This window comes from Pinus tabuliformis, chromosome Q (assembly GCF_031772625.1).
Source record: "Pinus tabuliformis cultivar Carrire ecotype Pingquan chromosome Q, CPIR1, whole genome shotgun sequence".
NCBI classification, from domain to species: Eukaryota; Viridiplantae; Streptophyta; class Pinopsida; order Pinales; family Pinaceae; genus Pinus; species Pinus tabuliformis.
In genome coordinates this window covers 211,452,698-211,459,220 of record NC_142296.1, presented here as the reverse complement: position 1 = coordinate 211,459,220, position 6,523 = coordinate 211,452,698, and positions in this window count along the sequence as shown.

Below are 6,523 nucleotides of genomic sequence, written 5' to 3'. Positions count from 1 at the left end.
GATTTATGTGTATTTTGAACAAGTTTCCAGCAGACACCAAACCTCATGACTCCATCATTGTCGACTATTACACATCTGCATTGCCAACCACCATTGCGTAGTTCGTCAAGATATCTACAAAGCCAACACTTTTAGAAAGCTGCAAAGAGGCTATTGCTGTTGAGAAAGACTTGTGCGCCATTGGAGTCATCAAGGATGACGAATCAACGAAAGACTCCAAGGATGCGAGCAGAAATCCCCAAGCAATGGTGAGCAAGGGCAGAGACAAGGAAGCAACTGATATTGAGACCCTCACTCGCCTTGTCAAGAACTTGACCACCGAAGTGTCCGAACTCAAGAAACGGAAGACGGACACATTCACGAGCAGTCATCTGCCCAGATAGAGACAGGCAAGCAGTTCATCAACCAGCTCATCAAGAAATAACCGGTTCGGTTCCAAATTTTCGCAGAATCCTATGTTCCAACTTGATCAACACGATGATCCTATGTTCTGTTCCTTCCATGAATAATTTCACCCCGAGGACTCTTGTTTAGATTGGAAGAGAGTTGTTACCTCTGTCTGTACTCATACACTCGATGCGAATGGTGACATACAGGAGTAGCCGGAAGACAATGATGATAGCGAAGAGGTTGCACTTGATGAAGCACCAAGTGTTGGGCATGTAGTGAACACATACTAGTGCTCGCAAGTAGTCTCGAAGGCAAACACTAAGAAGCAGCCCCAAAAGCAAAATGATCATTACCATCTTAGGAGTAAAGGGTCTCCCCCTACACTTGAGGAGATGCAAGGGAAGGTGAGACAGCTGATAAAGAAGGTTGACCCACCAGATGCCTCAAAGTAACAAACACAAAGCAAGTCCCAGAAGATAGCGGTGGATAAGATTACATCCATCGGTAGCAAGTTGCAGAACACCCCGCCGGACAGCACGAACATCTATTCCACCTTGGACACTTTAGTGAGTCTACCATCTCTGGATTACAACATAGTCAATGACATGAAGAAAACTCGAGCGAACATCATTTTGTTCGAGCTGGCCAAAGTGCAGAGTCAGTGAGATATCCTGTTATGTGCATTGGGATAAACAACAACAGACAGTGCATCCTCCACCAACAAGGGAGCAACCACACCTCCCGGATCACTATCCATTGTGCTCAATACACTTCGGATGGAAGAAGCAAACTCAGGTTGCCCCCCATTCCTCCTTTCATTCAATTTTTTCAACTACAATGTCCACAACTGCTTGCTTGATTTTGGCGCGGCAGCCAATGTCATGCCGCTCTCCATTACTAAGAAGATCAATGCACGATGGAGTGAAACATCCGCCAGAATCATCCAACTCAACAGAACATCAGTACCAGCCATTGGTGAACTACGAGACGTGATCATCTGACTATCCCATGACAGTCGAGTCCACCAATGAATCAACATAGTTGTTGTGGACATACCGGAAGCATATGGCCTGCTACTCAGCAGAGACTGATCCAGTAATTTAGATGGATATTTTGCTACAGACTGGTCTCACATGTGGCTTCCATACAAGTGTAGATGCAACCAAATCTAGGTGTGATCGAAAAGGTATATGAAACACAATGTCACTCCCCTTAGCGACGAGAATGAACCATTGGCCTTCGCAGAACTCATGTTTGGCAACTGCTTCATGGAAAAGACATTAGAGTGTTATCTTGCACGGCCAATCCAAACCTCATCGTACAAGAAGTTGGGACTCCTTCCTTTCCCAAATGATGATAATGAAACTCGTACAGTTTGTTTTTCTGATAGTAGAAGTAGTAGCAACAACGGTAGTAGAAGCAGTACCAACATGCCAAACGGTCCATATATAGACAAGTTGTGGGCCATGAGTCTTGGAAAATTAGGAACACATAATGGCTCAAGGACCGAGTGTATCTCAGCCATCCAAAACAATGAACCATGTGTGATTTCAAGTTTTTTGAAGTCTGAAGTCACAAACTATGATGCTGAAGCACTCGTGCTGAACACACAAAGGACCAACACCATGAACAAATAGAGCAACCTGGGAACCCACCATGATCCGAAGATGGCCAATCTCGGTACAAGTTACACACTACAGCAGCAACCAACTATTGACCACTTGATCGAACAATACCGAGATGGGTTTGCACGAGTAGATGATGACTTGAGTACCCATTGCACCCGAGCAATCCAACATGAGATTCCAAGTAAAGGAGGAGACAAGCCATTGCAACAAAGAATAGGTAACACATACATGTTGTTTGTCCTCCTTTTGCCGAAAATATTGACTAACATTTTAAGTGTTTGGATTACTTGCAAAGTTCGTCATCATACTTGGTTTTCTAATTCAAATCTTGCATGTAAGAACTCTGGGAAGACCCGCTTACGCATTTTTTTCAGAAACTTGAACCCTTCCTGGAAAAAAACAACTACCCCGTGCCATCATCCAAGCCCATGTTGCACACAGTACCTGAAATAGTGGTGTTGTCTTCACTTGAAGGTCTTTTGGAATGCCACCAGGTTTTGGTAGCGGAGCCCAGTGGACTGACATTGGTCCACGAGAAACTTGGCTCATACACGTCTCTTTTGCAATCACTTAATGGGAGGATTGATAATCTTCCTGTCAAAGGCCAAGCCCTCAAACACTAGTTTCAGCAGGTCAGACCGCGCCCGTGCCATGAACATAGTCTGCTTGCTGCTTGTTGTTTCATTTGGTTTGTTTTTCTTATTATCTTTGCTTTCGCCTTATTTGATTCTACTTACTATTTTTTGTTCACATTCATTTTGTTTTTTTGATATATTACTATTTTCGTTTCCAGAAATAAGTGCTGCCAACTACTACGTTCTGGTTTTTAAATAGAGTATGTGGCTGAAATTTGAAGAGACTTGTGACATTGCATCACATGGCCCGTCTTATGTCCATTTTCTTTGTGCTTGGTTACAACCTTCAGCTGATGAAGTCCTGACAGAAAATATGAACCGTCTGTAGGGGAAGCTTTGGTCCAACTGTGAACCTATGTCCACACTGGGAAGCCCTATGCCTATACTCAGCTTTCTGCTCTGTGTGTTTAAGCTAATCCAACTAATAGAAATGGAGAAGGGGAAAAATATAAACGAGCAAACCTATGCCAGAGGTCTTACATGCTTATCTGAAGGAACAACCCCTTTTTCTCTCACTAAATCGAGATCCCTCTTTCGCCCCCCAAAAAATAAGTGCCTATGCACAGTTCTCTTAAAAAAATACAAAGGTGAAAAAAGGGAAAGGCTTTCTACGCAGAGAGGTGAAGCATGCAACTCCACCGGGGTACTGACCAGGTTCGCTGGCAGTGGAGCAATGTGTGTGTTCCTACATGACTCCACTGGGGTACTGTCTAGGCCTGCTAGTAGCGAAGCAACACCAGAGATGAAAACTTATACTCTGAAAATATTCAACTCCCGAACTAAACTACCCTTCCCGGATTCGAAACAATGAGATCTAAGCTAAACTTTTGATTGTGTTTGACTGAGTTGGCAAAGGGTGAACCATGTATATCCATGGGGTAAGTGGAGAAATTGAAGTAACTTGCAAAAAGATTCAATACTCCCCAAAAGACCAAGGCCCTGTGCTAGCAACAAACCAAAACAGAGAAGCTGGAGTTCTACCAGAGTGTCGCCAAGTGTTGTAGCGGCTACAACCACCCTCCAAAATTTTGGCCTGCACCAATTTCAGAGCCTCCCCTGAAGAGTTTCATTTGATGATTGAACATAGTTGAGTTCACTCCATGAGCTCGTGTGAGTCTTTACATCCAACTTGCTTGTTCATTTCATCCAAGTCCCTTCATGCTGATGTCCAAGTCATGCTTGTGACCGTGTTCTGGTTATGCTCAAAGTCTTTGCTTCGTATGTGTCTGTTGTGTTCGCCATGAAAGCATATGTCGCACTCACACACAGAGTCACATTCACCATCGTGCAAGCATCGTCTTGATCATGAACGATCAATCACAAGTGTTCTGCATGTCGCTTGCACCATCGGTCAGTCATGTTGAACATGTGTATCTAGATGGTTTGGTCATTTCATCGTTAAGTCATGCGAGTGTGTGTTCGTATGATCACCTATGCATCTTTCAACTATTCACACACTTAGTCATTTTTGCTAAAGTTCTGACGACCAGACTCCTCACTGATAGCCGGACCATCACCCTACTTTCGACTCGATCGACTATCAACCAGAACACTCAAAAGCACCAAGTTATTCCTTTCAAGTTGAGATGCCCACAAGCAACTCAATCAACTCTCATGTTGGCCACCCAAAAAGTCAGACCCGACAGTCACCTCAAGACTAACTCCCCTAAAAATTGGCGCAGAGGCCATTTACCTCACCCGTTCAACTGACTGAGGAAATTGCAGACAGGTCGGACAGACACCAAGTGCCCGCCCCTGTCTTCTTCATTAAATTGCGCAGTTTTCTCAGTCAGTCATTGTGCAGTGCTAATGAGCAGGCCTTTCACTGCCCATCAGTGAGCTCAGCTTAGAAATTGCGTAGAGATGATCAGCAGGTCGGCCTCCTGCTCTCAGTGCAGTTTTCCTAGCCAACAGCTCCTAGCAGCAGACTGCCTGTTCCCTCCAGGAATTGCAAAGTTTCTACTGCTAGTGACTGAGTAGCCAACTGCCAGTTCCCTCTGGGAATTGCGCAGTTTTGGCTGCCAGTGACCCCAACAGCCAACTGGAAGTTCCCTATAGGAATTACGCAGTTTTGGCTGCCAATGACCCTAGCAGCCAACTGGCAATTCCCTATAAGAATTGCTCAGTTCTGGTTGCCAGTGACCCAATAGCCTACTGGTAGTTCCCTCTAGGAATTGTGCAGTTCTAATTGCCAGTCTCCTGGGCAGTTCCCCAGAAAATCTGCACAATCCCTGCCTGCTAACCCTTCATGCAACCCAACCCGTTCCTTTGGAAAATTGCACAAATCTGGTTGTCCAGCCCCTGCTGACTGTTCGTTCTAGAAAATGCGCAGAGCATGCCTACCTTTCCCTCCTGTAGCCCAGACTGTCCCTCCCAAAATTTGCACAATTTTTCCTCCCAGCAAAGCCAAACCTTGCAGACAGTCACTATCGACTCAAATTGTTTGTCTCCATCTCTCATTGACTCTTGCGCAATTTTCATCAGCGGTTTCCCGAAACTATCATCCTGCATCATATCCTTGTTGCCTCTCCCAATCACTGGCATTCGAATGATCATGTGTCATGGTAGACTAGGAGGTTTTGGATTTGATGTGATCTCGCACTCCCTCCAAGAGAATTCTCCTAGCCACACACTTCCTCCATTCCACCTGCTCAGTCTTGTCAGTAGGCTTAGGAATTTCTTGATCAATGAAATCCTTAAGGCCATTATCTTCCAAAACTGCCTCCATGCGATCCTTCCAAGCTATATAGTTTGAGCTGCCATCAAGGGCATACTCAAACCTCAAACCATAGAACGCCATCGATGAAATAGATGTGATAAGAACTTGAGATCTATATCAAGAATAAGAAACTTCGAACTCCTCCTGCTAGTATAATGTTCTTGCTTAATCACCTGTGCACTGATACCATGTAGAAATTTCACTTGTAGAACAAACCGATATATGCAATGTCCTAAAGCATAATACTTGTTCTACTTCTACAAAACATTAAGCGGAAGCATAATTGAATTCATGAGCAACATCAAGTAGAAACATGCATAACTAATCAAGAGAATTAATCACACATAACACAAGACATATCCAGGGGAAAGCACCAGCATAAAACCCCAACCATGTATTATCAATCAAGTGGAAATCCTCTTCACAATACAAAAAGAATTAGCTCTCAAGCTATTCAGTTCTCAATGAACTATGAAGATATGAAGATATGTCTCATGAACCAACCAAGCCCTATTTATATAGGCTTTACCTATGGTCCTTGCGTAGTTTGCTTAGGAAATAATAGCAAAAGCATATGTTATTAATTCCAAACATACCAAATTAACCAATGGTCCAACTACGCAATCCTTGAGGACACTAGTTCCTCAACCATGCAAAAACTACTTACTAGAAATAGTCAAGCATCTGATAGTACATTGTCCCACATCTGATCTCAACTGGGTCTCTGACAAAACTGACATGCAACAATTATCCATGAGTGAATCCTCAGTTATCTAAAATAATAGTTGTCACATGCATGCAAGCATTAACAAACTATATTTTATTGTTTTAACAACTTGTTAAAATAATCTAACTCGACTTGACTAGTTAGAACTAAGTCAACTGATTCTCTTAGTATAGAACTCATACTTATTCCCTCAATCAGTGGAGGAAATCAAGGATAAATTCCTCAATCAATGGGACAACTCATGTGCATGCTCACAAAGACTTCAAATTCGAATTTCCTTAACTAATTAACTCAACTGAATTAATTAATTAATATTTCCAACTGCTGTTAAGACCAAAATTAATTTTACTTCCTATAGATAGACTAGGGACTGCTATAAATAGGAATGGACCCAGAAATGCTATTTTTAGAACTTTCTATTTTT